This window comes from Mus musculus, chromosome 9 (assembly GCF_000001635.26).
Source record: "Mus musculus strain C57BL/6J chromosome 9, GRCm38.p6 C57BL/6J".
NCBI classification, from domain to species: Eukaryota; Metazoa; Chordata; class Mammalia; order Rodentia; family Muridae; genus Mus; species Mus musculus.
The window spans coordinates 73,057,436-73,073,051 of NC_000075.6; the positions used below are offsets into that span (position 1 = coordinate 73,057,436).

At 46.3% G+C, this 15,616-nt stretch overlaps 1 protein-coding gene across 4 annotated transcripts in view; it reads left to right on the forward strand.

Moving 5' to 3' along the window:
- Rab27a (RAB27A, member RAS oncogene family) overlaps positions 1 to 15,616 on the forward strand; it is a 52,814-nt gene that overhangs the window by 12,626 nt on the left and 24,572 nt on the right. The window contains exon 2 of one of the 4 annotated variants that reach the window (NM_001301230.1): positions 3,541 to 3,689. The exons of 1 other annotated variant lie outside the window; for it this stretch is intronic. The gene's annotated coding sequence lies outside the window, so the exon portion shown is untranslated. Of the gene's footprint in view, positions 1 to 3,540; positions 3,690 to 6,712; positions 6,957 to 7,018; positions 8,528 to 15,616 lie in introns of those variants that run through there. 2 more of the 4 variants (NM_001301232.1, XM_006510780.4) reach the window with 2 other exon arrangements.

Consider the following 15,616-nt stretch of genomic DNA (forward strand, 5'->3'; position numbering starts at 1 on the left):
GAAGAAACAAGGGGCTGGTGAGATGGCTCAGTGGGTCAAGTTGCCTGCTGCCAAGCCTGACCACCCGAGTTCGATCCCTGGGTCCTACTTGGGGGAGAAGAGAGGCAACTCTCTAGAGCTGTCCCTTTCCTCCACAGGGAGGCCCAGTGTGGGCCGCCACACAGACAACCTGCATACGAAATAGATGAATGAAAATGTAGTAAATTGTAAAACAAAACCAAGGTGGAGAACTCCTGAAGAACACACATGCATGCGAGTACACACACACACACACACACACACACACACACCCCTAAAACTCTCACAGTGGAGAAAAGGGAAACTTGCATGAGAACACAGTAAACGCCAGCCTTTGTAGAGGAGAGTGGTAAATGTTACTGAACTATTAAACATCTTTGAAAGACTTATTTTTATTTTATGTGTATGAGTGTGAGCCTGAATGTCTGTTTGTCTGTCTGTATGCCATGTGTGTGCAGAGCCTTTGAGGCTGGAAAAGGGCGTTGGATCACCTGGAATTAGAGTTACAGGTGGTTGTGAGTCACCATGTCAGTCTTGGAAACCCAGGTTCTCTGTAAGGGCAGCCAGTGCTCTTAACCACTGAGCTATCTCTCTAGTCCCAACCATCAAAATTTTAAGTATGTCTTAATCCCAACACAAATTGTGTAGGACAGAGATGGAGAAAATTTAATAAGAAACCAGCTTTGGCAAGGTGTGGTGTTGCAGGCCTTTAATTGGGTGTTGTACTACTTGGGAGGCTGAGGCAGGCAGATCTCTGTGAAATTGGGGTTAGCCTGGTCTACATAATGAGTTCCAGGCCAGCCAGGGCTGTATAGTGAGATCCTAGCTCAAAAAATACAAAGCCATAAAGAAAGAAAGAGGAAGAAACTCAGCATCTGACTTCCAGGAAGGCACTGCGCACAGAGCACATTGCCTGTTTCCTACTAAAAACCTTTCCTCACCCTACGTTAGAGCTACGTGCCCTGGGTGCAGCTGGAGCCACCGCTACCAATTGTGTGAGGAATTATGGGAGCACTGTCTCACCTATGCTTTAGCAGCCTTTCAAAGTAGTAGCCACATTTGGATGGGCTGGAGAGATGGCTCAGCAGTTAAGAGCATTGACTGCTCTTCTAGAGGTCCTGAGTTCAATTCCCAGCAACCACATGGTGGCTCACAACCATCTAATAGCATCCAATGCCCTTGTCTGAAGACAGCTATAGAATACTTATATATGTAAAATAAAAAAATCTTTAAGGAAAAAAAAAAAAAACCAGTAGCCACCTTTGGTATTCCTGTTAAGATCTAGGTCAGGGACAAGGTTGGTTTTTCCGGGTCATGGGCCTCTTTCATCGACTTAAATCTGATCATCTCTGCAAAATGGGAGAGTCGGTCGCCATGTCAGCACTTCACCTCACAGGTGACAGTAAGGGGTTCTGTTCATCACACAGATGACTGCTATAAGGAAACTTCCAGTCAGATGCAGACCTCTGAGACATGCCTCAGTGCCCTTTTCCCTCTGGGCCACATGTCGCTCAGTAAGCCTGGCTGTCTAGTGACCCAGTGCCCAATCACTGAGCAACGGATGCTGGAAGATGGCAGAGCTTGTTCTAGAAGGGCACATTGACTGTGTTGAGGGACAGCTGGCTGACATGCATGGGTGGGGAAGGAAAAATGAAATACAAACCAATAATGCCAGGAGTGGTGGCGCACGCCTTTATTCCCAGCACTCAGGAGGCAGAGGCAGGCGGATTTCTGAGTTCGAGGCCAGCCTGGTCTACAGAGTGAGTTCCAGGACAGCCAGGGCTATACAGAGAAACCCTGTCTCGAAAAACAAAACAAAACAAAAATAAAAAGAAAGTTTTGATTTTCTTTTTCCTCCATGGGATTCCCAGGGTTCAAACTCAGGCCTTTAGCTATGTCTCATGTACTCAGCAAGCCATGTCACTGTCCCCGCAAACCCGCTTTCAGTACTTCATAGGCCTTGCATAATTCAGTCCGTATAACACAATCCTATCAGCTTTCCTGTTTCACAGTATGGGACAGTGAGACAGAAAGTTGGGTAATTTTCTCAAAGTGGTAAGTTTGTGCATCAAAGCCAGTCAGTCTTCCCCTAGAGGCTAGGCCTTCTGTCAGGATAGGTACTCAATCCTGGAGATGCAGTGTGGCCAGTTTGGGATGTCAGTCAGTCTTCCCCTAGAGGCTAGGCCTTCTGTCAGGATAGGTACTCAATCCTGGAGATGCAGTGTGGCCAGTTTGGGGTGTCAGTCAGTCTTCCCCTAGAGCCTAGGCCTTCTGTCAGGATAGGTACTCAATCCTGGAGATGCAGTGTGGCCAGTTTGGGGTGTCAGTCAGTCTTCCCCTAGAGCCTAGGCCTTCTGTCAGGATAGGTACTCAATCCTGGAGATGCAGTGTGGCCAGTTTGGGATGTCAGTCAGTCTTCCTCTAGAGCCTAGGCCTTCTGTCAGGATAGGTACTCAATCCTGGATATGTAGTGTGGCCAGTTTGTGATGTCAGTCAGTCTTCCTCTAGAGCCTAGGCCTTCTGTCAGGATAGGTACTCAATCCTAGAGATACAGTGTGGCCAGTTTGGGATGTCTAGTATGATGTCCTAAATCATTCGAGGAAAACAAACACATTTTATTTTGCATTAATTCATTTTAAAATCAAGCCGGGCAGTGGTGGCGCATGCCTTTAATCCCAGCACTTGGGAGGCAGAGGCAGGTGGATTTCTGAGTTGGAGGCCAGCCTGGTCTACAGAGTTAGTTCCAGGACAGCCAGGGCTACACAGAGAAACCCTGTCTCAAAAAACCAAACCAACCAAACAAACAAAACAAAACAAAAACAAACTACAAATGTTGTTCAACAAGGCTTATATTTTAAAAAGAAACCAGCAGGCTCTCCACCTCCAGCCATTTCTAGCTCCCCTTGCTGGTCCTTGCATACACACACACACACACACACACACACACACACACACACACACACACACGTAGGCGCTAAATGACACACTTACATTGCCATGGTCACCTCCCCTCAGGGTTAGGTGTTCTATCTTGCCACTCTATTGGGGAATAAGAGTGGTTGGTTCATTTTCCCAGCCACCTCTCCCACACATACCACTTCTGACCCTTTCCTCTCCGTGGACAAGTCATATTAGAAGTTTTGGTTTAGTTTTATATTGAGGCAGGGTTTCTCACTGTGTAGTCTGAACTGGTCTAGGATTTGCTATGTAGTCCAGGCTGATCTAGCAGTCCTCCTGCAACTAAAGACTTATGCTACCAGTCTTTTTAATTTTTTTTTCTGGTGTCTTCTAGGATTTTTACAATTTTAGGCTTCTCCTCTATTCCAGAGTCAGCCAAAGTTGGGGTGACAGACTTTCCATGCTAGACCATGGCCCAGTTCATCCATAACTTTGAGAAGCCCCCTCCCCCACCTCTCCCCCACCTCCACCCCACCCCACCCCACCCCACCCCACCCTACCCCACCCTACTCCTGTACTGGTGAACCCTGCTGTGACTTGCCCACGTTTTGATTCTATACCCAGATTGAGTTTATCTCATCAACCCTGGCTGAGCTCCCTACAGCTATTTAGAGCCTGAAAAGAAAAAAAGTCCAAAGTGCTAAGCTAAAACTGAGAGCTTCAAACAGCTTCCAGCTAAGGACGCTACACTGCACACTTCCGTGGCCATTGAGGTATGAATGTGGTTTTATGTTGGAGGGCTCACTGGCAGGCATGGGATCTTTGTGACGGTATTTGAAGGTCAGTCTTTAACATCTGATTTGAGTTCTTATTTGAATATTGAGGACCACATAAATCAGGCTGTTATAAAGTAAGAGCTGTTGGAAGGGAAAAAAAGACTATTCTATGTTAAGTTGATGCTTGTGTAGTTTAACTCTTGGGCCTGCATATAGCCCATTTTCTCCACACTGTTGGAGAGTCTGTGCTAATCCGTTTCCTCTGTGTGCCTGGCTCTCTCATTGGAAATTAAGTAACCATAGTGTGAATTTATTTCTGAGTTCTCTCTTCTGTACCTCTGCTCTGCTTGTCATGGCAGTGCCTTCTGTTTTAATTACTGTGGTTTGTAATAGTTTTATATTTTCTTTCTTTCTTATTTTTCCTAGACATGGTTTCTCTATGTAGCCCTGGTTGTCCTGGAACTCAATTTGTAGACCAGGCTGGCCTTGAACTCACAGAGATCCTGCCTCTGCTTCCTGGTGCTGGGATTAAAGGCATGCGTCCCCGTGCCTAGCCTTAGTTTTTTAATAGCTTGAAATCAGGAAGTGCAATGACACCTTCTCTTTTGTTTGTTGGGTTTTGTTGTATTGTGTTGTGTTTTTGTCTTTTTGTTGGTTTGAGACAGGGTCTCAGGCCAGGCTGAGACTCGTGACAGTCCTCTTACTCAGGCTCCTGAGTATGTGATTATAAATACGCATGGCCGTGCCCAGGTTCCATCTTCCTAGTCAATTGCTTCCATAGGAGAGAGTGTGTGTATGTGTGTGCATGAGCATGTGTGTGTATATATGTATGTGTGTGATGAGCACATGTGTATAATCTTTTGGGTTCTCTGTCCATAGGCTCATATTGCCAACAAAGACAGATTCTTTAGTTGTTACTGTTCGCAGTGCTGGGGCTTGAACTCAGGGCAAGGTTGAACTCTGCTGGGAGCTCCGACCTCAGTCCTCCGTTCTTCCCGGGATGCTTTAGTTTCTTTCCCTTGCCTGGCTGATCCAGCTGTGACCTTCAGGACCATGCTGAAGGGCAGTGGTGAGTGTGGGCATCTGCCTTGGCCTTGGTCTTGAAGAAGGTTTTCGGGAGCTTGGCACTGAGAATGCTGTAGGCCGTGACTTTGTGTTTCACGTGTCCATGACTGTGGTGAGGGGAATGCCCCCTATAACTAATTTCTTGAGAGCTTTTGTCATGAAAAGATTGGTCTTTGACAAACATCTTGTTGATCATATTGTCTTTGTTCTGCATTTTTTTAAAAGATTTATTTATTTATTATATGTAAGTACACTGTAGCTGTCTTCAGACACTCCAGAAGAGGGAGTCAGATCTTGTTACAGATGGTTGTGAGCCACCATATGGTTGCTGAGATTTGAACTCCGGACCTTCGGAAGAGCAGTCGGGTGCTCTTACCCACTGAGCCATCTCACCAGCCCCTGTTCTGCATTTTTAAAAAAGATTTATTTATTTATTATATGTAAGTACACTGTAGCTGACTTCAGATGTACCAGAATAGGGTGTCAGATCTCATTATGGGTGGTTGTGAGCCACCATGTGGTTGCTGGGATTTGAACTCCGGACCTTCGGAAGAGCAGTCGGCGCTCTTAACCACTGAGCCATCTCGCCAGCCCTGTTCTGCATTTTTCTTTTTTTTCTTTTTTTTTTTTTCTTTGGTTTTTCGAGACAGGGTTTCTCTGTGTAGCCCTGGCTGTCCTGGAACTCACTTTGTAGACCAGGCTGGCCTCGAACTCAGAAATCCACCTGCCTCTGCCTCCCAAGTGCTGGGATTAAAGGTGTGCGCCACCACGCCCGGCCTGTTCTGCATTTTTAATTGTGTGTGTCTCACATTTATTTATTTTGGGGGTCTACAGAGATGGCTCAGTAATTAAGAGCTCTTGCTGCTCAGGTAGAGAACCTGGGTTCACTTCGTATTGAGACATTCAAAATCACCTGTAATTCTAGGAGATCTGAAACCCTCTGACCTCCCTAAGCACCTGCGCGCTCGCGCGCGCGCGCGCGCGCACACACACACACACACACACACACACACACACACACACACACATACACACACACATACACACACACACACACACACACACATACACACACACACACACACACACACATACACACACATACACACACACACACACACACACACACGACTAAATAAAAATTTTAAATAACTGGTTTTTATTTTTTTGTGTACGAGCCCATGCTCTCGCAGAGGACCTGGCTTCAATTCCCAGAAGCCACACAGCAACTCACAACCTCCGCAAGAGCCGTGTATGCTCTTAACTGTCTTAACTGCAGTCTTCTCTTCCTGACCCCAGGTTTTCTGGAGGAAGTGCTTGGGGAAAGAACAATTTGAGTACCACGAGGGGGCCAGGATCAGAGGTGTGGACATATTTGCAGCCAGAATACCAAATAAGCGTTTAATCATGGCCATCCAGACCAGAAATAAAATTTTCAAACAGATGAGTACGAAAGCAGGAAAGATGTGGCCAATTGGGAATCAGAGAGGAGGAGAGGGCGGGGCCGCTGAGGACCCTTAGTTACTGAAGACCCAGGAGCAGAGGCAGCAGGAAGGGGAGCGAGGAGGTGTGTGCTCTGAGGGCAGGCAGAACGTGCTGGCTTGGAGGTGCTAGTGGGTATCAGGGTAGCCTCCCCTGGAGACTGTCATTGGCTTTGAAGGCCTGGAGCAGGCGGCGGCACTGATTTATCTCTGGCTGGCCGCTACTTGCACGTGCTCCTCCGTCTGTCTGAACCAAGTGTTGCATTGGTAAAGAAACTGCAGTTCAGAAAACAAATGTGCTTTCTTGATGGTGAGGGAGACTAACACTGCTCCCCCACCCCCACCCCCAAGTCCCAGGCACAGTTAATAACTCTGCTCTATGTGAGAACCTGCTGGATTGGATCTAAGAAGCCTGACCCGGGGAAGTCACTTGACTGCTCGGCCCAGCCATATGACGAGCAGCTGAGACTCATTAGCCAGACTGTGGGTTTCTGTGGAGAAGTCCGATTTGGAAAGCCTGTAAGATAGACAGCTTTTCAAAAGAGTCTTTGGAAAAACTTTCCTAAGCAGGCCGTTTGGCCTTTACCATTTTCTTTTTGTTGTAACATCAGACTCAAAGTGACCTTGGAGACCAAGAGATGTGATTAGAGTTGTCAGTTGGTGTGCTGGCAACTTCAAGTTAGAGGTTTAGAGAACAACGGGCTCTCTCCTAACTCAGGTATGGTTTGCATCTGTTCTTTTTTTTTTTTTTTTTTTTTTTTTTTTCTCCTGATGTTTTCAAGATCTGCCATGCCAACTTCCAGGCACTGAAGTGGTTAATTGTGTTAGGTTTGAAAGGCCAGGCTCTTATTTCAGAGCTTGGGGGTAGGGGTGGGGAGTCTGAGCCTAATATAAATTTTGGCACTTTGGGGCAGTTTGATGTAGGTGGCACTCCACCTTGTAAATGTATTGTCACCCAAAACCGGGGTGTTGGCAGGGATGGGTCCTCGTGAGAGTGTCAAGGGAGACCCCATTCCTGACCTCTGCTCTTGAGTCTGCATGCCCGTCTTCCCTCTAGGCATGTCGGGGACCCAGTTTCCTCTGTGTGTTCCAATGCTTGTGTTCCTGAAGGCCAGAGGTCAACCTCCGATATCTTCCTCTGTGGGTTTCACTTTATGTTTTAAGACAAGGTCTCTCATGGAGCCTGGAGCTCATAAGCCAGGTGAGGCTGGCTGATCAACACACCTAAGATCATCTTCTCTCTGCTTCCACAGTGCTGGGATTACAGCCATCTGCTCCCGTGCCTACTTATTACATGAGGTCTGGGGCTAGCACTCAGGTCTCCAAGTCTGAGGAATCAAGTTGTCTTACCAATTTAGATTTTCTTTTCTTTCTTTTTGGTTTGTCGAGACAGGGTCTCTCTATGTAACCCTGGCTGTCCTGGAACTGGCTTTGTAGACCAAACTGGTCTCACACTCGCCCTGCCCTACTGATCTCTCATAACACCTGACTACCTCTATTAGAAGTCCTAGCTATGAAAGAGGTTATAGCCTGAGATACTGAAAGTTAGTACTTTCCAGCGACAATTTTGGAGAAAGATAATTCAACTTGAAACAGATGTGTTTGAGACGTTTCAGTAATATCACAAGTTAAAGATCTGCCTTTCCCAGGCTGCATAGCTGGAGAGGTGGGTCAGTGGTTAAGAACATTGGCTGATTCTACAGAGGATCCTTACACCTGATCCACAAGTTGCAGAGAGAGAGAGAGAGAGAGAGAGGGAGAGAGAGAGAGAGAGAGAGAGAGAGAGAGTCAGAGACTAGACTTAGAGTAGGCATTTGAAACCTCACTCCTGTGACAAACCTCCTCCAACAAGGCCACACCTCCTAATCCTTCCTAAACTGTCCACCGACTGGAAACCAGACTTTCAAATATGAGCCTGTGGGAGCCATTCTCATTCGAAGGACTAATTCTGATCCGGGATATACCACAATCAAAACATAATACAAAGATCATCTGAAAATCCTCCAAAGTTGGCATCATGCAGGCGATATTTGCGGATTACTGTGCAGTAGGATTAGAAGCTAACAGTAACAAGAAAGCATACTGCAGTCTAACAGGCTGATGGAAATGAGCGGGTGGTGGTGCGTTGCTCTGCATAAATGAACACCAGGCACGCCCAGTCTATAAACAGATGCTGATAGACAGGCAAACATCCAGTTCTAAGAACCCACATCTACCTAGGAAAAGTAGACAGAGGAGAGTCTGCGTAGATACTGTAAGGAGTGTATGTGATCAGGCCCCATCCTCTTGGTAAGTTTATTTTCATTCTTTTAGATTCATCAATTAAAGACTATGATGTTTGGGGGTAATTAAATATGTATTGTAGAGAGTAAAGCAGTAGAGAGAAAGCCTAGAACACAGACTTGGTGATGGCTAATGACAGAGGCTTAGGATTCTAAGGTCTCACCCATGCCACTAATGGAAGAAAGTTCTATCTGGGTTGTTTGTTTGTTTGTTTGTTTGAGACAGGGTTTCTCTCTGCATAGCCCTGGAACTTGCTCTATAGACAACCAGTTTGGCTCGGAATCTCCTGAGTGCTGGGATTAAAGATGTGTTCTACCACGCCCTCCATATCAAAGCTGTTCTGTTTTGTTGTTGTTGTTTTTTTAATATTAATGTGTATGAATGTTTTGTCTGGTGCCCTTAGAAGCCAGAAGAGGGTGTCAGATCCCCTGAATCTGGAATTATAGATGGTTGTGAGCCACCATGTGAACACTGACAATCAACCCTGGGTCCTCTGCAAGCTCGACAAGTACTGTAAGCCACTGAGCCACCTCTTCAGGCCCAGAGCTGTTTTCAATAATGTTACTCTAGAATGTTTTCTTTTCAGATAAGGATTGAGAACCTAATAATCATTGTTAAAAGAATTCTATTTTAGAAGTTTTTAACATTAGACAATAGATTGATTTTCTGAGTCTATTACACTGGGTTTTATTCCTCATCTTTTAGAAGAACCGAGTTGGTGAATGGTGGAAATTTTTAGAGCTACTACGGGGTAAGCTTGTGAGAGGCACATCCAATGCCTTCTCTGTTATGCCATGGTGAATTCCTAACCAGGACAGTGTTGAGACGCTTGGGTCTGTGAGGCATTTCCCTTCGTATACCGTGAGGAAAAACTCTCTTAATGGAAAAGTAGAATTTCCTAGAGAACCAGCCTTGTGGGAACTGAGAAGGGTTGAATACCAGCAGCTCACTGTGTTTCCAGGAGAGCACTTGCTGGTTGATTGCTGGTGTAACTCTAAGGTCAGCTTTTGGGAAGGAAATCTGGAGATGTAGGACCAGAGAGCCAAAAGATGAGGAAGACAGAGGATGACCTCATGGGGAGAGAGAGAGAGAGAGAGAGAGAGAGAGAGAGAGAGAGAGAGAGAGAGAGAGAGAGAGAGAGCGAGAGCACGCGCTCAGGTTTGCTGTTAGAGAGCTACGTGCTTGTGTGGCCGGCAGATGCAGCAGATGCGTGACAAATGAAAGCAAGCTGGAAATGTTGATTGCTTGGGGGGGGGGTGCGGGGGGCATCTTGGACCTGAAGAGCTTGTTTCCATGGCTGCAGAGCAGCTCTGTTTAATGAAGTTGGTTAGGATGTGAGGGAGGGGAAGCTGTATATAGTCCACCAGAGTAGCCTTTGGGAGTATCTGCCCCAAGCCAATGGTGCAGCTTTTCCTTAGGGGCGGAGTGTTAGGGGCGGAGTGTTAGGGGCGGAGTGCAGGATTCAGTACAGAGAACTTAAAGCCTACTTTGGACCTCATGTTGAAGAATTCAGATTTGATTACAACATACTGGAAACACCACTCCTTTAAAAGCGATGAAAGTATCACCCTGGTGTGTTAATGAACGGGCGCAGAAAGAGCAGGGTGCTAAATACCCAGGACCCAATTCCTCTATGGATGAGAAAATGTACAACACTCATTCTCTTAAAAAGTTAACTCTAAATGAGGCCCTTTTCTCAGTTCTACTGACAACTCGGGGTTCTTTGTATAACTGCTTTCATTACTCAATTAGACATGTAATTTGCAGGGTTTTTTTTTTTTTTTTTTAGAACAAGAGAAGCAGAGTTGCCCCTTCACAGAGTAGAGGGGCTTGCTTTTTGATCTGGTACATTTCCCTAGCCGATGGCCACCATTGATGCTCAACAGCTGCGTAGTGCAGCCCTTCGTCAACCAGGCCCGTGTTCCACATGGAATCTGCGCAGAATCCCTACCTGGGTTTCAGAAAGGCGTTTGTGTTGTAGAGTGTTGAGAGATTCTCGTTCCAACTTCATGTCCTTCCTTGGTGCTGTCTCTAACAGTTCTGCCTTGAGCAGCAGGCCTAGGGGGGCGGGGAGGGGTTGGTAGTGGTCTCCAGCTTAACTAATAACCCCCACATTCAGTAACTTCAGAGCCTGAGAGTAGCAGATGGACTGCAAGGGAGTCCGCATTCCAGGCGGCTTAGGTTGCTCCTGTACTTCCGTGCTCGGAGAATCTTTTCTGTCCTATCTTTGAGGAATGTCCTTTAAGTGTCGTTCTTTAGCCTGCGTGGAAAGCACCAGGCTTACAGCCGTAGTGTGGGATTCAAGCCCTGACCTGCCTGGAGTGATGAGCAGAGCTCTAACTTGATCCACCACACCCAGACTCTGCTGCTCATTTTACCCAGGAGGGTGTGTTGTCTGTCGCCCTGTAGAGGATCCTGGCTCTGGGCCCTGTTCTGCACTGTCTCTCTTGTCCCCACAGAAAGCAGCCACCCAGTGGGAGTAGACTTTGCACTTCTTCGTTTATTTTTTATCACATTCTTGGAGACAGCCCAGCTTCAGGGTTCACTGGGAGGCACACTCAGCTGTGGGCTGGTGTTTCATGACAGTGACATATGGCTGTGTGCATTGTGTGACTGCCTCTGTGTTATTTACGGTATTACTCAGGAAGCCAATCAGCCACACCTCTACTCTACACATGGAACGTTGTAGTCTCCTCCCACGAGACAGTATATAAAACAAGAGGTACTTGTCACAGATGTAAGTACTACACTCCCAGATCTTGGTAAATTTCCCAAATTCCAATATGTCAATATGCAAATATCCTCAAAGAGGCTTTAGCAATAAATGATATAGATGCTGCCCCTTGAGTAAGCGAAAGGATGGTTCACCCTGGGATAAAAAGCTAGTGTCTCCTTTGAGTCACAGACGCCAGTCTTCCGGATCTACTCAGGAAAGGTCTAATGGCCTCTCCTTCCCTATCTTGCTGCAGCCCATGTTACCACTTCCTGGTCAGCTGCTAAGGGATGGCAACCTTTCACAAATCCTCGGTGGACTTTGGAACTGACAGCGTTTAAGTTTTCTTCAAGCTGGTTTTTCCTCACACTGACGCTATGTGTCTTTCTGAACCTGTATTAAGGGTAAGAATAGGTTTTAGGACTGAGGCTGTAACTCCGTGGTAGAAGACTTGCCTAACCCAAACAAGGCCCTAATTTGATTCCCAACACCACTAAGGAAGAGAAAGGGGAGGGGTGTTTAAAATGAATAGTGTCCTGTAGGCTGGGCATGCTGCCACTCACCTTTAAGTCTAGCGCTCAGAATTCAGAGCAGGCAGGCCTCTGAGTTTGAGACCAGAGTTGTGTAAGTAGTGGTGTATCCATGCCAGCCAGGGCTACACAGTGAGATTCTCCCTAAACAGCAACAACAAAAAACGCACCTTATTGCTACGACAGGCAAGCCGGCTTCCTGGGTAAAGATACTTGCTGCCAAATGTGGTGACTTGAGTTGATTTCTGGAACCCACACCGTGGAAGGAGAGAACCAATGTTTGCATAGTTTTTCTATGGCCTCCACACGTGCTCTGCTCCCCACCCCACCCCCAAATAAATAGAAAAAAAAAAAAAACCCTCTGCACTGCTAATAAGTCGAGGCGACTGACCATTTGGATCAATCACTGGCTGGAATCTTTCTGTGAGTTACCTCAGTGCATAAATCTCATCCCTGCACTTAGTAGGGTCCTTATGACGGCTGGCTTTACTTGTCAAGTTGATACAGCCTAGAATCACCTGGGAAGAGAGTCTCAGTGAGGGATTATGTAGATCAAGGATTATGTATGAGCAAGTCTTAACTGATGTGGTGAAGCGGTCCCCTGGGTTTGAACCCTGAGCTGTCCAAGGGCAGGGGAAAAGTTGACCACCAAGCATGCATGCATGAGTTCATCCTCTTTGTTCTTGACCATGGATATGGCGTGGCCGGCTGCTTCCAGTTCCTGCCGTTGTCACTTCCTGAAATGATGGACTGCCTTCTGAAGTTCCGACCTAACGTGTATGTACATACACATATAGACATGTAGTAACACTTGGAGGAGAGCAAGGAGGACAGGGAAAGGAGAAACTATAGGATTATAATCCCAAAAGCTTTTTTAAAAAGTAAAAAACAGGGGCTGGAGAGATGGCTCAGCGGTTAAGAGCACTGACTGCTCTTCCTAAGGTCCTGAGTTCAAATCCCAGCAACCACATGGTGGCTCATAACCATCCATAATGAGATCTGATGCCCTCTTCTGGTGTGTCTGAAGACAGCTACAGTGTGTTACATATAACAATAAATAAATCTTTTTTAAAAAAAAAGTAAAAAAGGAAACAAAACAAAAAACCAAAAAACTCAAGATTCCCCTTAGTTGCTTATCGCCAGGGTGTTTATCGGGAGGTTGGTGGCTGTTGCCTCCGTTTTATAATTGAAGGGATGAGGTCACTTTTAAGCACTGGGACTGAACCGTGTAAGGCAGAAGAGGAAGAGTCAGAATTGGGACCTATGCAAACCCTCTTTGGGAAGGCTCTCTCTCTCTCTCTCTCTCTCTCTCTCTCTCTCTCTCTCTCTCTCTCTCTCTCTCTCTGTTGGAAATCTATAGACCTAAGGATGATAAATAAGTAAAAGTCCCTATGTCTAGTGCTGTTTGTGGCATATGACAGTGTCCGGCAATGTGTCCCTCTCTCCTTATTTTTTGAGACAGTCTTGCTGTGCGGCCCAGTAACCTTTCCTGCGTCAGCCTTTTGAGTCTCAGGGTTAAGGGCATGATCCGCTAAAGCTCATCTCCTTTTGTCCGAACTGAAACCACTTCCCTCATTTACTCCCTGGAAAGCAATTTACCTATGTCTTCAGTTTTTGTTTGTCTTTTTGTTAGTTTTGGTACTAGGAATTAAGCCTAAGGCCTTGAACTGCTAGACAAGTGCTCGCCCCCCCCCCCCCGCCCCCCTTGCATCTTCAGGTCCTTTTACTGTTTGAGTAGACCCTATCAACAAGTTGCCCAGGCTGCCTTTTCTATCCTCCCGCCTTAGCCTCTGGAGTAGCTGGGATTCCTGGCTTTCACCATCAGGCCCCGCCCTCCTCTTGCACTTTTTTTTTTTCTCTTTTAAATAAGGAAGCTCTCTGCCTATCTGGCACTTATCTAACATGCGGTTCTTGTTGAGGAAATGGGTGTTCTGTGCTTTCTATTGTTAGTCTGATGAGAATGAGGGTGGGGAGCACTTTGAGAAAATATTTGTGTAAGGAGGGAGAGGCAGAAGCCAACTGAGTGCGAGTGTGTCCACTCAGAAGGTGCCTGGAGCTTTTGACCCTGATGGAGGCTTTGAAACAGTACTTCCTCCAGGAGAGAGGGACTCAGATGTGTGATGCACGGTTCCAGTGCCCTCAGCACATCTTAGCTTGACGAATTTAGTAATCTTCTTAATGTAGATGAGTTTCTGGGCATTTCCTAGCAGTTCTGTGAGTCACAGGCTGTTAGATGACACTGAATGCTGGGTATTCCACACACAGCATGTCTTTCCATCTTCAGGGCCGTTGTGTGAGGGGGTGTATTATCACGGTTCTTTTTTCTTCGAAGATCTTACAATTCTTTATTTTTGTGTGTATGGGTTTGTACCTGCATGCAGTGTCTGAGGAAGCCAGTAGAGGGCGTCAGATCCTAGAGCTGGGTTTACAGGTGATCATGAGGAGTTGATGTGGGTGCTGGGAACCAAACCCGGGTCCTCTGTAAGAGCCACAGGTGTTCTTAACTACCAAGCCATCTAGCCCCCAGGGTTTGTTTGTTTGTTTGTTTGTTTGTTTATTTTAAACCAAACCAAACAAACAAAACACAGGCAGTGTGGTGGCACACACATTAATTTGAAACTAACCTGGTCTACACAGCAAGTTCCAGGATAGTAAGGGCTACACAGAGAAACCCTGTCTTGAAAAAAACAAAACAAAACAAGGCAACATCATTAATAAAAATAATATGGGCAGACAGTGGTGACACAGATTTTTAATCCCAGCACTCAGGAGGCAGGTGGGTCTGTGAGTTTGAGATCAGCCCACTCTATAGAGTGAGTTCTGTGACAGCCAGGGGTGCACAGAGAAAGCCTGTCTCTGAAAAAAAAAGATTGTAAAATAAAAAATAAACTAAAGGGTTGGAGAGATGGCTCAGCGTTAAGAGTACTGACTGCTCTTCCAAAGGTCCTGAGTTCAATTCCCAGCAACCACGTGGTGGCTCACAACCATCTGTAATAGGATCTGATGCCCTCTTCTGGTGTGTCTGAAGACAGCTACAGTGTACTTATATATAATAAATAAATAAATAAATAAATAAATAAATAAACTAAAGCATAGGTACCCGACTGACCAGCGTTTCCCAAATTAACATAAAGCACAAATAAAGCAGGTACAGGGTCTTTGTTGCTTCTATTGCAGAACCAGAGCCCCTTTGCTTCCATTTGAAGCCCCCACCTTCCAGCTGACTGGAGCCTGTCTGGGTCTGCTTTCAAGTCTTAGCTCCGTTTCTGTACAACACGAAGCCAGGCTCTAGCTTCATGTGCTCCTCGTTTGGAGAGCTCAGTAATTCCGAGTTCAGTGTCTGCAAGGAGAAACTATGAACACAGCCACCCCTCAGTAAAGTGTCACCCTTTATATCCTACAAACAGAACTGTGAAGGTTGGTAAGGCTCTGCCCTTATCCACTGGGCCAGTCCTATCTGCAATATGAGGTCACGGGTCTACGCTAAGGCTGTCTGAGGAAGTTCTCCACGGCAGCTCTAGGGGCTGAGAAGTTTGAATTTTTAATAGTCACCAAGTTGAGGCTTCAGGCAGGGGTAGAAGAGGTGAGTGTGAGGAGAAGACCCTCGCCTGTACTTTTATTCTAATGAAGCACCTAGTGTTGAGCCTAGGACCTGAGTAGACAGTATGAGGGAATGGAGAGGCATGGCGGGCACCTGATGTGCGCATAGATGGGCAGACCCACCTTTCATGAGCAGGATGAGGTGTCTCTGTGAGGGGGACGGACAGAAGATCATTGTTCTGATTGTCAGAGAGTTTGTTAGCGTTTGACATGTGAAATGAGAGTGCCCAGGACTTTCCTGGAGAGGGGTAT